The sequence below is a fragment of the Sapajus apella genome, unplaced genomic scaffold (assembly GCF_009761245.1).
Source record: "Sapajus apella isolate SASKATOON/1434 unplaced genomic scaffold, GSC_monkey_1.0 scaffold18, whole genome shotgun sequence".
Classification (NCBI taxonomy): Eukaryota; Metazoa; Chordata; class Mammalia; order Primates; family Cebidae; genus Sapajus; species Sapajus apella.
Window position 1 is genome coordinate 20,052,116 of NW_022436958.1, and position 18,435 is coordinate 20,070,550.

An 18,435-nucleotide genomic window follows, 5' to 3' on the forward strand; every position below is an offset into this window, starting at 1 on the left:
GCTACTCAGAAGGCTGAGTCAGGAGAATCACTTGAACCCAGGAGGCGGAGTTTGCAGTGAGGTGACATCACGCCACAGTACTCCAGCCTGGTGACAAAGCTAGATTCTGTCTCAAAAAAAAGATTCTTGAGTGCCTATTAAGGTTATAGGATCTGGATGTTAGCTATTTCCTGACTCTGCTGAAACCTCACCTTGGCTGTCCTCAGGCACTGCTGGTCACTTATTCATTTGTGCTCCTGGGGCACTGAAACATACCTATTAGTACTTATCATTCCGAATTGCATTTATTTAACTGCCTGCTTTCCTCATTAAATTTTAAACAGTTAATTTCAGGATTAAGTATTATTATTTTTTTTTAACTTTTTTTTTTTTTTTTTTTTTTGAATAAAGACAGGGTTTCGCCTTGTTGGACAGGCTGGTTTCAAACTCCTGACCTCAAGTGATCCACCAGCCTCAGCCTCCCAAAGTGCTGGGATTACAGGCGTGAGCCACCGTGCCCAGCCCAGGATTAAGTATTATTTATCTGTGCATTTTCAGAAGCTGGTACAGTGTCCCTCATATTGTAGGTGTTCATTGAAGAGTGATTCGATCACTTATTCTCAGAAGAATATATTTGGGACCACTTTCTGATTTTTCTTTCATCTCATTCTCAGCAAGGTATGTAATCAATAAAAAAGGATCACTGAAAAGTTACACAATTTTATATGATTAATGCCAGTCATTAGGTAAACCTGAGACTTTGATTATTACAATTAAACATATGCCAGGAGATGAAAAATATGGTTAGTTTGATGATTTGGGGCAAAGTCTTAATGAATAGGCAATGGTTTCTTATTTGTGTCTTGTGTATTCAAGTTCCTAAACAAGCTACTAAAAATAAGTCACTTTATTCCTTAATTTACCAAATATTTATTGAGCACCTATTATGTTTGGATTTTCCAAACACTGTTAGTTCATGAGATGCTTTTAGGTGATACATGGACATTTTACAATTTTTCTTTATTTTATATATATTCAAGTGTAATTTCTGGAATTTTTTCTTAGGAAAAAGTTACATTTTTTCAAAAGTAAGTTGATTCCCTACTCAGGCATGTTGGCACATGCCTGTAGTCCCAGCTACCTGGTAGGCTGAGGTAGGAGGATTGCTTGAGCCCTGGAGTTCCAGGTTGCAGTGAGCTATGATTATATCATTACTCTTCAGCCTGAGCAACAGAGACCCCACCTCTAAAAATAAAAATAAAGAATAACGAGTAAGTTGATTTGAAGAAAGATGTTACATTAGACTGGGTATCATGGCTTATGCCTCTAATCCTAGCGCTTTGGGAGGTCAAGGTGGGCAGATCACAAGGTCAGGAGTTCAAGGCCAGCCTGGCCAATATGGTAAACCCTCATCGCTAATAAAAATACAAAAATTAGCTGGACGTGATGGTGGGCAGCTGTAATTTAAGCTACTCGGGAGGCTGAGGCAGGAGAATTGCTTGAACCCAGGAGGTGGAGGTGAGCCCTCTGAAGGTTCACTGAAAGTCACTGACGTGAGGCAGATTAATAGGAGAAAAGGCATTCAAATTTATTTAACATGTTTACAAGGGGAGAAACACAGTGATTACCCAACCACTGTGGTTCTGAAGCTTATATACCATCTTGGCTTGTGTTACGGGAGGAGGAAGAAGTGGAATTCTGTTGAGGGGATTATTAGGGAGAATGAGTGAATCAGAGAACAGAGATTAATTTGTACATTGTCTTGTGAAAGGTTCTGTTCAGGTGTAGGTTCTTCTTGGCCTTACAGGGAGGGGAAGAAAAAACCGTTATTCCTTTAGATGGATCTGGATTGCAGGTGGGTAAAGGCTTAGGGAGAGACTGTGGAGTGCAGGATAGGGGAAGGTCAGGGAGACCCCGAGGCTTGTCATTTCAGCATGTCAACATGCCATATTTTGGAGTACTGTTTTCTAAACCCCAACAACTGTGAATTATGATTGCTGATAATGAAGCTTAGTTTTATTTAAAAATGGCATTTTTTGGCTGGGCGCAGTGGCTCAAGTCTGTAGTCCCAGCATTTTGGGAGGCCGAGGCGGGTGGATCATGAGATCAAGAGATCGAGACCATCCTGGTCAACATGGTGACACCCCGTCTCTACTAAAAATGCAAAACATCAGCTGGGCGTGGTGGCACGTGCCTGTAATCCCAGCTACTCAGGAGGTTGAGGCAGGAGAACTGCCTGAACCCGGGAGGCGGAGGTTGCGGTGAGCCGAGATCGCGCCATTGCACTCCAGCCTGAGTAACAAGAGTGAAATTCCGTCTCAAAAAAAAAAAAAAAAAAAAATGGCATTTTTTTGTTTTAAGGAAAAAAGCTTCAACATTCTAGTTCTTTTGTTGTTGATGCTGTTTCTGGTGGCTTTACATTTATCTGTCTGAATGACATAAAGCCTCCTTACTGATAGGTCTCATTGGGATCTCTTCCTTTCCCCATATTTTCTCTTCTGGTTTTCTTCTTATTTTTTTTTTTAGCCTCTTTTGCTTTCTTTTATAATCATCATTCTCCTTATCATCAAGAACAAGATTGAAGAGACAGAATGTGGTTGAGTTTGCATTTACAAGAGGAGGAAATTGGTCTTCTACCATCTCCTTAAATTTTCAACTGTGTTTTTATAGTGAAATGAGTATCAAAACATATAATTTTAGGTACCAATTAAAAACTTTTAAGTGCTCTATGGCTATTCTGTTTTTCTTAACCAAATCCACTGTCTTATTTAAAATAAAAGGTGATGCTGACTAAAGTTACATAGCATTTTTAAGGTCTGACAAACTTTGAAACAGCGCTCTTATTTGGAATGCAGAAAACTGTAGAATAGAAAACGATTTTTTTTTTTTTGGTCCAACAATGTATTTTCCCATTGGGTTTATTCCAAATCCTACTATTCCTACATGAAATAATTATTTAACTATTTAATGAAATATTTGGCATCCTAACAAATGCTCAGATTTGATTGCAAGGTGGTTAACTCTAGTCAGATTCTTTTAAGAGATTAATACAATGAAATATACATCTCTATCAGATGAATTTCTACCTATTTTGCATCTCTTAAAATATCAGCTAGATAATATTAAAGTCCCATAATTTCTCCTATTTTAGTTTCAGTTGCATAATTTTACTATTTATTTATTTGAGATGGAGTCTCACACTGTTGCTCAGGCTGTAGTGCAGTGATGCAGTCTCAGCTCACTGCAATCTCCGCCTCCTGGGTTCAAGCAATTCTCCTGCCTCAGCCTCCCAAGTAGCTGGGACTACAGGCATGCACCACCACGCCCAGCTAATTTTTTTGGATTTTTAGTAGAGACAGGGTTTCACTATGTTGGTCAGGATGGTCTCGATCTCCTGACCTCGTGATCTGCCTGCCTTGGCCTCCCAAAGTGCTGGGATCACAGGCATGAGCCACTGTGCCCAGCCTTATTTTACAATTTAAAGGTTGGTCAATAGAAACTGAGGTGATATAAAACCAAAACTAATTTTATTTCATTTAGCATCTATTGATCATACCTTGAGCTGTTTAAATCTTTTTTTGCTGCAACCTCCTATAAGGTCATTTACACATTGAAAATATAAGTTGATATATAAGAAGGAGATACCTGGAGAACTACTAATAGATCATTTAGATCTCATTTTTTCTCATTACATCTCCTGGAATGTTAGTGAATGAGGTTTATATGCCATAGGATGCTAGAAGGGATTCGAGATACAATGCTCCTTGGTGCATATTCACTGTAAAAGCAGTGAAGCCCAAGTAATCCTCCAAAACACAAGTGGATGAGACATGTATTTTTCATGGAATGTTTTTTCTTCATTGGATCTACTCACATATTATTTATTGATAGCCTACAGAATAGAGTTTATTCACAATTAATGTGCATGCAAATCATCCAGGAAACTTCTTAAATTGCAGATTCTATATAGTAGGTCTGAGGGCTGGGCATGGTGGCTCATGCCTGTAATCCCAGCACTTTGAGAGGCAGAAGTGGGAAAATAACCTGAGGTCAGGAGTTTGAGACCAGCCTGGACAGCTTGGTGAAACACCATCTCTACTAAAAGTACAAAAATTAGCCACATGTGGTGGTGCATGCCTGTAATCCCAGTTACTTGAGGGGCTGAGGCAGGAGCATTGCTTGAGCCTGGGAGGCAGAGGTTGTAGTGAGCAAAGATTGCGCCACTGCACTCCAGCCTGAGCGACAGAGTGAAACTCGTTCTCTCTCTCTTTCCCTTTCTGTGTGTGTGTGTGTGTGTGTGTGTGTGTGTGTGTGTGTGTGTATGTGGTCTATGGTAAGGTCTGAGATTCTACATTTCAAATAAGTTCCCAGGTGATGCTTTTATTACTAATACAGGAACCACTCTTTGAGTAACAAAGGTCTAGAATAGGTTCTTCAACATGGTGTAGTCTGAGGACTACCTACATCTGAATTAGCTGGGGAGCGGTGCTCATTAGAATGCAGATCCTCAGTCCCTAAACTGTTTTTACAGAGTCAAAATCTGTGTAGGTACCCCTTTACTCCAAGGAATAAGTATTTTACACAATCATTGCAGGTTATTTTTACATACGCCAAATTAAAAACAACGATGACTTTGCATCAAATAGCCTGCAGTTTTGTACTTTTCCTGGGGGCAGAAAGAGGTTGAGTAGGTAGTAGAAGAGCACTAAAAGGTAACAGTTGTTTGCCCTACTTAGAAATACTGTCTGATATGTGGATCACGAAAATGTTCATGCTAACATTTTAGCTTCAACTCTTTAGAGTCTGCTAAAGAGTTGAATGAAAAAAAAATCCCCAACCCTTATTCTTTAATCTTTTATCTTAGATTATTCCCAAAGTCCTCTTTTGAAGCTACTCATATTTGTAATCTACTAACCCAAAATATGTCTTGCCTTAGAGTATGATGTAAGACTAATTTTAAGGCAATGAACCTCTTCCTGTTGATGTTTTTTCCCTCACTTTTCTTTCTGCCTCTCTTCTGTTTATCATTAAATACCCAGCTCTGGTATCCCCTTCTCCTGATTTTCCTTAAGAATGCTAGTAAGAGATGTTAAAAAGTACTTAAGTCAGCTGCAGTAGCTCATGCCTGTAATCCCAGCACTTTGGTAGGCTGAAGAGGGAGAATGGCTTGAGTCCAGGAGTTCAAGACCAGCCTGGGCAACCTAGTAAGAACACATCTCTACGACAACAATAAAAAATTAACCAGGCACGGTGGTGCAGGCCTGTGGTCCCAGCTACTTGGGAGGTTGAGGTATAGGAGCATTGCTTGAGCCCAGGAGTTTGAGTTTATAGTTAGCTATGATTGGGCCATTGCATTCTAGCCTGGATGGTACAGTGAGAAAAGTATTTAAAATGTTCATCAACTTTGACTCAATTTCACTTACAGGATATATCCTTAAGAATCAATTTGACAAATCTTTTTATAGTTCATAAATGTGATGATTAGGTTTTTATCCTGTTGTGTGTGATGTGCCTCCCTCAAACCTTGTCATGATGTTGGCACATTACCCATCTGATTTTTTTTTAATATATATATATATTTTTCTTTTGTTTTTTGGAACACACAGGCAGCCTTCATATATATATTTTTTGAAGATGGGGTTTCACCATGATGGCCAGGCTGTTCTTGAACTCCTGACCTCAGGTGATCCGCCCACTCTGCCTCCCAAAGTGCTAGCATTACAGGCCTGAGCCACCGCACCCGGCCACCCACCTGATGTTAAAGAATCAACTGGACAAGGATACAAAGATATTCAAAGTAATGTTATCTGTAATACAGATTAGAAACTGCCTTTATAGGTTCTTGAATAGGCAGTAAGCAGAATAAATTAGGGTATACCTTTCTATTAAAATACTACGTAGCCAGTAAAAACAAAGATATAGATTAACATTTCTTGACACTGAATGATGTTCTCAATATTTTGTTAAAAAAAAAAGAGGATTTATAGGGCATATTAATAATAATGCTAATATTAAAAATAAATACCATATTTAGTTACTGGTGTGGTCTAAGTGCTTAGAATGGAGACCTCAATAAATATTTGCTAGGTGAATAAATATGTTGAGAGCTTTACATGCCCCAGGGAGTGTTCTAAGAACCGTATTTTTATCTTTTAATTTATCTTTACAATATTCCACTGAGGTAGGTCCCATTACTCATATATTACAGATGAGGAAACTAATGCTCAGAGAGATTAAGCAGATTGCCTAAGATCATAAAGGTAGTAAGTGACAAGACTTGGTTTTGAATGATCTGATTCAAAGCCCATGTCTTCACATATTTTTGCTTTCTATTATTTTTTATAAGTTTTATGTATATATCGTAGAAATCACTCAAAATATTTATAGCACGTTATTAGGTTGGTGCAAAAGTAATTGCAGTTTTTGCCATTAAAAGTAATAACACTGGGTTAATTGTGAACCAAGTGGTCAGATTATAGGGTCTGGGTTTCTTTTTTCCTCTTTCAACTATATATTTTCATGTTTCCAAAATAAACATGAGTTCTTTCTGTAATAAAATACCTACACTAAAAAGAGCATTTTTGGTTGGTTTTACCACCACTGACAAAAAAGCCTTTATGGCATTTTTCATTCTGGAAAGAAAATTGTTTCCTTGCCATGCTATCTCAGGACACACTTCCACATCTGTTTTCTGCTCTTTTTATTCTTTTATGGTAATTATCATTTCAGTGTCATTCTCTCCAACTTGACTAAATTGGAGAATGTATTTTATTTATCTTTGTATTTTGGGGGCTAATATGGTGCCTGGAGGATCAGATATATATCCAAAGAGATTGATTGAATTGAAAAAGAATCTTAAAATAGTAAAATCAGTGTTTGTCATTCCATTTTTCTTTGCCCCATTCCTTGTGCAGTAAAATATTATGTATTTTTTCCTAGGTTCTGCCAAGGCAGAGCTGGTCTCCACTGCCCTTTATCTCCTACCACTAAGAGCAGTAGCCAGTAAGTGTAAAAAATCAAAACAAAGCACTTTCCTATCTCCCGAATGGAGTAAAAGCAGTGAAGCCCAAATAATGCTTAGCTACCAAAAGCCACGCCAGGTGGCTAATCGAAAGGGTATTGATTTTAGCCAGTAAATAGCCCTTAATATAGTTGGAACCTGGGTTGAATATGCAGCTTGGTAATTAGCTAATAAAGCAAACAAGGGCTGGAGAGAATGTGGCTCAGTTGGATAAGCAGCAGCCCATCATCCAGGAAGCTTGCCTATATCTAAGACCTTCTCATATGAAGGATTCAGGTTACCTTCAGGACTCCATGCTAGTGTTTCCAGCCATTAAATAAGGAAAAAAACTATAAACTTATCATAGAATATGAGATATAACTAAAAGCAGTTGTAAATGTTTTGCAAATATTATATTCAATAGTATTGCTTCCTGAAGACAGATGTTGTGATTTAATAATCTTAAGTGACAGGGTTTAATAACTATTTTAGATCATCAGGATAATGTTTAGTGTTCTAGGATAATTATTAAACAATTCTCAGCTTGTTAAATCATCTGATACTACAGACGAATCTATAGTTTGATTACTTCTCAGATTATCCTGCAACTGCTCAAGGACACGGTGAAGTGGTAGAGGCCAGTATGGCAAAGAGAGAGAGGAAGAAGAAAATCAGGGATACAGAGTCAGAGAGCTAACATGTAAGGAAACAGATTAAAATCCAAGGACTTAGATCAAAGGTGGTAAATTTGAAGACCAGATGGGAGCTTTAGCATCCAAATGCATTATATCAGACCTGCACCTTTTTTTGTTTTGTTTCGCTGCCTTTTTAAGGTTTCACTGCTAATATTTTCCTAAAGTCAAAAAAGCGTCTTACACAAAAATTCCAGATTTCCAGTTTATTTTGAAAATTCAGAGTATTTAGTAACACAGGGCTTAATTCCCCCATCACAACAATGGACAAAAGCTTTGTAGAGGCTGCTACTTTTATTTATGCTAAAAATTTTGATTATGGAAATCTTAAAGCTTATTGTAAATTAGAAAGAAAAATATCTATTAATCTACCTCTAAATTCAATAACTTAATACTTTGCCATATTTATTAAGAACAGTTTCCTACATAACGTCAATATTAACACATTGAAAAAAATGTAATTTCCTTATGCCATGTTCACTCATTCATATTCAAATTTCCCCATTGTTTCTAAAATGTAATATATATTCATTTTCTTTTTTCTTTTTTTTTTTTCTGGAGGCAGGCTCTTGCTTGTCACTCAGTCTGGAGTGCAGTGATGTCATCCTACCCCACTGTAACCTCAAACTACTGGGCTCAAGTGATCCTCCAGCCTCAGCCTCCTGAGTAGCTGAGATTACAGGTGCATACCACAACTAGCTAATTTATTTATTTCACTCTTTATAGAGACAAAGTTTCACTATATTGCCTAGGATCTTCCTGCTTTGATCACCCAAAGTGCTGGGATTACAGGAGTGAGCCACCATGCCTGGCCTGCATTTATCTTCTTTTCAAGCCATTATTCAATTAAAACACATGCTTTGTATTTGATTATGTCACCTAAGTCACTTTTACTCCAGGTTAGACCCTATCTCCCTTTCTTTTCTTCTGTGACAATATTGTTGAAGAGGAACCACTTGTCTTGTTGATTAGAGTTCATACCTAAGGGGTCAATTAACTCAGGTTAAGTATTTGGGGAAAAAATTATCTAGAAGTGATGGTTCAGACTATACATTACGTCACAAAAAGATGTGGTTAATTTCCGGTTGTCCTAGCTGATCACAAAAAGTTTGATACTAGGTTAATGTAGACAGCTAACCCCTTTGGATGTGGCATGCTTTCTTCAATTTGCCACAGACCCCACCACTACTTGTTTTACACTAGCCTAATGAACTCACATTACCTTGCCTGGGAGGCATATGTGAAATCTGACCTAACATATATCACGTGCTATACTCTGGGTGTGTGATAAAAGTATATACTCCTTGTATTAGTCTGTTTTCATACTACTGTAACGAACTGCCTGAGACTGGGTACTTTATAAAGGAAAGAGGTTTCATTGACTCACAGTTCAGCATAGCTGAGGAGGCCTCAGGAAACTTACAATCATGGTAAAAGGTGAAGGGGAAGCAAGACATCTTAACAAGACAGAAGGAAGAAGTGCCCAGCAAAAGGAGAAGAGCCTTTTATAAAGCCATCAGATCTCATGAGAACTCACTCACTGTCATGAGAACAGCATAGGGGAACTGCCCCCATGATTCAGTTACCTTCACCTGGTCTCTCCCTTAACACCTGGGGATTACAATTCAAGATGAGAGTTGGCGGGGGACACAAAGCCTAACCATATCACTCCTGTATCAATAGAATAATGCCTGGTATGCAAGTGGTACTCAACAATACCCATTGAATGACTGAAGTTAAAGATATCTAAATTAGACACACCTGGAAGGGAATAGGACATGAGGAAGATTTTGGCAATGCATATTCCTAAACTACATGTAGCTCAGAGAAGTCTTTTGTCCTTATATATAGAGAGAGCAAACTGGAGAGGCTGCCAGCTATAGGACATGATTTTTTTCTTTGAACTGGAAGGAAAGATACAATCCCAGTGGAATTTTTTTTTTTTAAAGGAAGAATAAATTTAAGATTCTGTGGCAGTCAAAGGTTTTTGTTATGAAGGGCTCTGATGCAGATTGGGCTTTCCAGAAGCAGATATTGAGATGGAATGTGACATGCAGGTGATTTATTAGGATTAATACTTCTGAAAGGAAGAGGGCAGAAGCAGAATCGGGCAGAGGGAGAAATTGGATTGTGATGCAGTCTCAATCAACACTTGTGGGAGTTCTAGAGCATATATGGCCCATCAGATTTATTTTCCAATTTTCTGGCTGAGTCTCTATAACCTGGCCTCATTCACTTGTAGGATAAGAACTAACTCAGCAAAGGAATGACCTTGACTGAGGCAGCTCTGCAGTCCAGACAAATTTTGAAGGGGCTGGCTGCTGAAAGCCACTTGCTGAAGATGCTTCCAGGAGCTAGAAAAATAAGTCCTGCTTGAAAGAGGAACTCAGTGGTAGAGCCATCTGTCTGCCACGGACCCCACATTTAAAATTCTGCTCTTAACTCTAAATGAGGCTGTGGAGATAGTTACTGAAGTATACTTTTGCTAAGAATTAGTTGGATAATTGTAAACACTCAAATTATACTGTTATTTTTTAGGAAAGTACAAAATAAAATAGTCCAGGCATCTCTCAATTTTACAAGGATCTGGTATTGCTTGAATGCCCCACAGGATACAAAATTGAGCCCATTTACATGGTTGTAAACTGCTTTGGCATTCTGAATTAAAAACATCCTACAAATGTAAATGATGTACTGAAGATCTAGCTCTAGAAAGATAGATTGGTATTAGTGCCAAAGGGAAATAAACGGAGAAAGCTGTGTTAGTTTCTTATTGCTGTTATAACAAATTGCCACAGACATGCTTGTTAAAGCAATGGAAATTATTGACTGACAGTTCTAGAGGCCAGAAGTTGAAAATCAGCATCACTGGGCTGAAATCAAGGGGTCAACAGGGTTGCACTCTTTCTGGAGACTCTAGGGAGAATCCATTCTGTGTTTCTTCCAGTTTCTGGTGGCTGCAGGCCTTTCTTGGTTTGTGTCTGCATTACTCCAATCTCTGTATTCAGGGTCACTTTGTCTTCTGTTCTGTTGTGTGCATACAATCTTCCTGTTTTTCTCTTTGAAGGATATGTATGATTGCATTTAGAGCCCACATCCATAATTTAGGGTAATCTCTCTATTTCAAGATACTTAATCACAGGCCTGGTATGGTGGTGCCTGCCTGTAATTCCAGCGCTTTGGGAGGCTGAGGCGGGTGGATCATGAGGTCAGAAGTTCAAGACCAGCCTGATCAACATGGTGAAACCCTGTCTCTACCAAAAATACAAAAATTAGCCCGACATGGTAGCATGCACCTGTAATCCCAGGTACTCAGGAGGCTGAGGCAGGAGAATCGCTTGAACCACCCGGGAAGCAGAGGTTGGTTGCAGTGAGCCAAGATCCCACCACTGTACTGCAGCCTGGGCAACAGAGCAAGACTCCATCTCTCAAAAAAAAAAAAAAAAAAAAAAAAAAAAAAAGATACTTAATCACATCTGCAACTTTCCCTCTTCTCCCCACCGCTGGGCCCAATAAGGTAAAATTGACAGGTTTCAGAGATCAAGATGTGAAGAGCTTTGGGGAGGCCATTATTCAGTCTACCACAGGGTAGCTTCTCAGTCTTTGCTTTAGCTCTCATTAGGCTGCAGACTATTTGCTTTCTACCTACTGAAACAGCAGGAACAAAAAGAACACCCTATGTAAAGTGAAAGGACACCCTACGTCCAGGGTGGGCTTCATGGTGAAAAAACTAGAATTTCATCCTCCAGCACTTTGAGACTCACTTTACGAAGGCATCTTTGTGAGGGCAGGACTTTTGCTGTATTTCAAAACTCTAAGAGGACCAGATTGACAGTAAAGAACACAATAAAAATTGACTTGTACCGCATTTGACTATTGAAAGATATTTTTAGAATACACAGTACATGCAATAGCTAGGGCTGCAAGAATAGAAAAAAAAAAAAAGAAAAAAAGAAAAAGAATACACATTACGCTAGATTTACTAGAAAAAAAGGTTCTAGATGCCCTGATGCCAGTTTCTAGCTGTTTCTCATGTGTCAAGTTGTCTCGCTCTCAGAAACTTCGCTGAGTTAAGCAGGAAGGGAACAGGATTATTTATTTACAGCAGGGTCTAGAGAATTTTAAAATAATAGACTTTCCATTAAATTGTAAAATTTCTCCTTGAGGGATGTTACATTTAACCATTCTCTCCTTCTTTATGCCTCCCGAAAGAGCTCTTTCAAAAATGAACTTTAATTTGTAACTGAAGGATAACAGAACAAAGATTATCTGCTTTCCTGTCTTCCATCTTCAGGCTTTATATGATGATTTTGCTGATAGAGGAGGAATGAAGGAGATTTGCTTTTCAGGCCAAAGAACAGCACCTGTTACCCTCTGGCCTATGCTCCCTATGTGTAAAACACTTTCTTTGTGGCTTAGCAGAAATTAGGTCAACGCCTACATGTTTCAAAGCTAAGATACAACATCCTCACTTTAAAGCTAATCATGTACAGACATAAATCCTGTCTGTTGCTATTGTTGTGCTAGTTTTGCTATTCAAATTCATTCATTTTCCTTTTTAAAAATCACATTATAACATTATAAACAGTGGTCAAGTTTATTTTAAGCATTTACTGATGAGATTTAAACCATTTCCAGGTTATATAAAATATATTCAGATGTAGGGCTGAACAAATCTCCAGCTTTTTGGGTTATTAACAGTCAGCTCAGTTACCTCTTTCACTGGGATGGTAACTAAGCTTTACTCTGAAAAACTCAATTCTCTATTTTGTTTCAGCTCCCACACCAGAACTTAATACTTACTCATGATCTCTGCATGAGTTTCTTGGGACATTTCTGCTTACCCACACTTTCCTGCTGTTATTAAACAGGAGGCTATGTTCCAGAGACAACATTATTGAGTTTACATCATCAACATTTATAAAAGCCTGTTTTCAGTGCTGCCCTGTCCTAGGGACAAAGTGGATTCCTGCCTAGGGAAGGAGTACAAATTTCCTTTACCCTCAGGGCTTTTAAATCTAAGTAAGTTTCTTGGTGCCACTTTATATTGATGCTTTAAACATTTATTTTAAGAATATGTTCCCAGTTCTTATAAAGCAGAAATAAAACTCAAAGTACCTATTTAAAAATATATTTAGTATTTTTATTTCATCTTTTCAAGGGACATATATTTTCACTTCATTCTTGATCTTAACTCTTTGTGAATCACTGACATGGAAAGATTTTCTGCTGGATATTTTTAGATGTCTATAACTCTGCTGTTAAGGATTCATGTAACAAGCAGATGGAGATCTACCAAATGAGCTGTTCTTATCTTAAGATCCCACAATGATTGGTCTGATCCTGCTCAAGGATTTAAAATTTTCTTGGACAGCCCTGTTAACCTTTTAGATATTCTGTGTTAGTTTTGTTTACTGGTAAATAGTAAACTTGTAGTCTTTAATTTTTGGTTAACTTCTTAGTGTTTGCAACTACTGTTAACAATGGATAAGATTATGTTAGATGCATATAGTACTTTCTAATTCATGTAAACTATTTAAACTGTACCCGGGCTCTCACGCCTCTAATCCCAGCACTTTGGGAGGCCGAGGTGGGTGGATCACGAGGTCAAGAGATCCAGACCATCCTGGTCAACACGGTGAAACCCCGTCTCTACTAAAAATACAAAAAACATTAGCTGGGCATGGTGGCGCGTGCCTGTAATCCCAGCTACTCAGGAGGCTGAGGCAGGAGAATTGCCTGAACCCAGGAGTCGGAGGTTGCGGTGAGCCGAGATCGCGCCATTGCACTCCAGCCTGGGTAACAAGAGGGAAACTCCGTCTCAAAAAAAATAAATAAATAAAATAAAATAAAATAAAATAAACTGTACCCATATTAAAGAAAATAATGAAAAAAAGATATGTGAACATACAAAGCTCAGAACAAAGTGTTTTGGCAGGATATGCCTGTGGTTTAAGGAAGAGAACCCACATTGTTGATAGTTCTACTGACAACTTACATGCCAGGCATTTTACATATATCACACTCAAACCCAGTTTGGCCATTTACTAGCTGTGTTATCTTCAGCATATTACTTAATAGTTTTGTACCTCAATTTTCTCATTTGGAAGAATGAAACAAAAGAAAACAAAACCAGAAAAACCAAATACTTACATAGTTATGCTGAGAATTAAAGATTACATCACCTTGTTAAGACTAGTGCCTGAGATAAAGCAAACGCTATAAGAATGTTTGATATTAACATTCTTCACTGATAAGGATACTGAGGTTCTTGAAAGCCAAAGAACCAGGCCGTGGTTGAAGAACTTATAAGAGATTATTTGAGCTCACACAACGTGTTCTACACCAAGCAGTTTCTCATTTTAGTCTTGGCTCCATCAGCTAATATTGTAATACTGCTGAGCTTTGGTTTCTTTTTTTTTTGGGACGGAATCTTACACTGCCGCCCGGGCTAGAGTGCAATGGTGTGATCTTGACTCACTGCAACCTCTGCCTCCTGAGTTCAAGAAATTTTCCTGCCTCAGCCTCCTGAGTAACTGGAATTACAGGTGCCCGCCACCATGCCTGGCTAATTTTTTGTATTTTTAGTAAAGACAGGGTTTCACTATATTGGCCAGGCTGGTCAAACTCCTGACCTCGTGAAACGCCCGCCTCGGCCTCCCAAAGTGCTGGGATTACAGGTGTGAGCCACCACACCCGGGCTGGTTTCATTTTTTTTTTTATAAAAGGAAAGTTTGGGGTTAACATTTATAGTCCTGTTTGATTTTAGTATTCCATACATTGTATTTTGAGCTTTGGTAACCAATGAACACTTAATTTGGCTATGGGGAAAATTTTGTCTTGCTCTAGAAATGGGCAAGGACTAAAATAGTTGGGTCTAGGCATGTGGTGGTCATTAAAAGTACATAGTGGACTCATCATTGGAAGGTACCCACCTGGTGGGAAAAGGTCAATCCCGGAAGCTGAGTTTAAGATGTCTTAGTAGCAGGTAGCCTACTCTCCAAGTTTGGGAAGGAAAAAACTTCTTGCCCCCAAAACCTAAAATGCAATAAAAATAATAATAATAAAAATAAAAAAACAAAAACAAAAAACTTTTTGCTCATTTTGTTACATTAGCATATAAGTGACAACCTAAATTCATCTGACAACACTACAAAAACAAAATAAATGAATGGTGGACAAACTTAGGCTTTTGTAAGACAGGAATGGGTGAAAAAGGGAAAGTTTTTCAGATTTTTGTAGCCATGTGAGGATGAAAACCCATGACTATCCTTGAGTTTTCTTAGGCACAGGAGAAAGGAGTTAGGTGGCACCAAAGTTATTTGACACCAGAAATCTGAAAGACAGTAAACAAGAGTTTCATTCCAAATGCTGAGTCATGCTTATGGGGAAGAGGAGAAACACTTAAGACTCTGAATTTCCCTGAGGTCTTGGTCTTCAGTGGATTGCCTTCTGCTGAAATAATTACTTCATGTTTTAAAATTTGGTTATGGTCATTGTTTCCTTTCCCATGCCTCCACTTAGTCTTTCCCCCACTTTTAGTTGTAAACCTGTTCATTTGTTTCATTTGGTTTTAATACTGAAAGCCAAAAAGAAGCAGTAGCAAGTATTTGTTGAGAAGGGAAGACTTTTGCTTTTTGTTTTTATCTTTCATATTGTTTGTGGAGCTAGCATAGTAATTACTGAGAGCAATTCCTAAATTAATGATTATCTCCCCCCCAAAAAATTATCTTAATAATGAAAAGAAAATGCTTAGGCATATGGGAAATTGTGTTCCTGTTAGATACTCTAATCAGCAACCAAACCCTTTCAGTAGAATTCTTCCTGTATTAAGAGCAAGACACAGGGCTAGAGATAGGGAGGCTGAAAGCTACTTAGACACTAATAAAAAGAATTGTCAAAAAAGGCTTTAAAGTAAAATTTGTTTTTATATTTTATTCTCTTTAGAAAAAATTGATGGAAAAAATAGGGCATAGTGTTTTATTTTTTAAGTGTCTGTGAGTGAAATCTTTTTTTTTTTTTTTTTTTTTTATTGAGATAGAGTCTCACCTTGTCGCCTAGGCTGGAGTACAGTGGTGCAGTCTCAGCTCACTGCAACCTCTGCCTCACGGGTTCAAGTGATTCTCCCACCTCAGCGTCCTGAGTAGCTGGGACAACAGGTGTGTGCCACCAGACCCAGCTGATTTTTGTAATTTTGAGTAGAGACAAGGTTTCACCATGTTAGCCAGGCTGGTCTTGAACTCCTGATATCGGGTGATCCTCCTGCCCTGGCCTCCCAAAGTGCTTGAGATTACAAGTGTGAGCCAACACACCCAGCCAGTGTCTGTAAAAAAATAAAGAATGATCATAAACCTCTACATTTTGAAATTAATGTTCATTTAAATTTCAATTTCCATTTTTATTTTAGATTCAGGGGCTACATTTGAAGGTTTGTTGCCAGGGTAAATTGTGTGGTGCTGCGGTTTGGGCTTCTATTGATCCCATCACCCACATACTGAACATAGTACCCAATAGGAAGTTTTCCAGCCCCTGACCCCCTCCCTCCTTTTGGATTCCCCAGTGCCTATTGTTCCCATGTTTATGTCTGAGTGAAACCAAGAGTTAGCTCCCACTTAGAAGTGAGAACATGTGATACTTGGTTCTCCGTTCCTATATTAGTTTGCTTAGGATAACGGCCTGCAGCTGCATCCGTGTTGCTGCAGCTGCATCCATGTTGCTGCAAAGTGATTTTGTTCTTTTTTAAGTGCATTTTTAAGAATTAACAACTTTGAAAATATGCCCTAAATAACTTATGCTCTAATTGCAAGTCAGCAATGTTTTACTGGAGTAAATTATCTACTATACAACAGTTTCCTATTTATTTTATTCAAGGCAATAGTTAAGATTAGATGTGTGTATGGGGAGTGGCAGAGTGGGAACTATAGAGCAGAGGTGCACAGTCTTGAAAAAGAAGTTTCAGAGTAAATTGTGTGCTGATGAAGTGAAGCTTCCTTCCTTGTCTGTGCCCCTTGACCCCATTCCCATACACACCTTTTTCCTTCTGTGGGCAAGGAAATCCATATATTTATTAAATCGCAAACTCAGTAACTTCAGGGAACCATTCACAGTCCACCGTGGACCAATGATTCTCACCCTTGGGCACATTAGAATTGGGGGTGGGGAGGGGTGAAATGCCAGATTTCCATCCCCAAGCCCAGTGAATCAGTCTGGACTTTCTGAATCCCACCAGACGCTAGCAACCTTCTGCTGTCCTTTGGTTGCTTTGAGCACCAAATTTGGCAAGAGGAATCATGTGCAATGCTTCTGACTTTTTTCTATCTCTAACTATGTCCTACCTCCTATTCTCTACCTTCTCCCATATCCAAATCAGACCCAGGGGTTGATGGTCATGGATTATTGATATAAGAAATGGTCTTATATCAGTTCTTGGCTTGTTAGTGAAACTACCTTTGCAAAATTATGACTGAGAGAGTGAAAGAGACCTAACTTAACCGATATCATCTTGCTTCTAACCTACGAGATATCCTTGTTCATTCCTGGACATAGGCTGAACTAACTTTGAGAGAAACTTAGTTTACAGTGTATAGTTTAAACAAGATTAACAGCCCTTTCCCAAAGCAGACCTCCCTCTTGCCTGGGGACTAGATTGCCTTTGTAGGACTAGCAGCCACAAAAGATTAGAAATTATGGTTTAGGAGTCATTCTGACCCTCCCTAAACTGCACCGAAGATCAGTGCTTGAGATATTTTGCAGACCCTGCATTTGATGGATCAGCTGGTACCATCTAGATCAATAAACTGACTCATCTGATCTTGTGGCTCTCCACACAGGAATTGACTTAGTGTAAGAAGACAGCTCCAACTCCCTCTGGTTTCATCCCTGACCAGTCAGCACTCCTGGCCCAACCCACCGAGTTGTCCTTAACAACTCTGCTCACTGAATGCTCAGGGAGACTGATTTGAGTAATAATAAAACTCCTGTCTCCTGCACAGCTGTCTCTGCATGAATTACTCTTTCTCTATTGCAATTCCCCTGTCTTGATGAATTGGCTGTGTCTAGGCAGCAGGCAAGGTGAACCCCTCGGGTGGTTACATTAGCCAGAAGTGTGACTAGGACTAGTGGGGAAAATAATCAGCTGACATAGCGGCTTGGACCAGATCACTCACCTAAGCATTTATTTCAAATCAAGAAACACTTAAACGTCAGTTACATTCAGGCACTATGCTAGGCACTAGAGAACAAAAGTGAGTAACTTATGGTCCCATTTGCCAATCACTGAACTGATCTGGGATAATCAGTGGGAGAGAAATCCAGGACTGGCACCCAATTCAACCAGATTATTCCGTCTCTGGGTAACATGTTGCATTTCTAGATAAATGTTTGGGATTTGAAAGCAAAATGGTATAAGCATCGGTTTGATTTGTCAAACTAAAAAAAAAAGAGCTGAGGCAAACTCAAATCTCATGATGTTGTCCAGTCACAAGGTTTTAAAGAAGAGGTGGTTTCTAAGTTGTTTACCAATAATTTACATGAAAGTGACATAAACTATTGGTTGCCTATAGATTGCTCTTTGTATCACAAATTCCAGGGACATGAAGAAAGGTGGGACAGTCACTCATGAACAAAATACCTTTAAACAATTGTCCCTGGGCATAAGTGTGGGGGAGCAACTTAAGTCCCATACTCAAGTCTCTCTGGGCCTGATAAATTTTACATACCTCACATTGCTCAAATGCTCTGAGCTATTTTTCTTTTCTCAATTAC

At 38.8% G+C, this 18,435-nt stretch overlaps 1 non-coding gene across 1 annotated transcript; it reads left to right on the forward strand.

Moving 5' to 3' along the window:
• Window positions 1–5,432: 5,432 nt before the first annotated feature.
• LOC116557197 lies at window positions 5,433–5,536 on the forward strand. Its single transcript, XR_004271407.1, has one exon. It is a non-coding gene; the product is annotated as a small nucleolar RNA U13 (small nucleolar RNA).
• The last annotated feature ends 12,899 nt before the right edge of the window (window positions 5,537–18,435 follow it).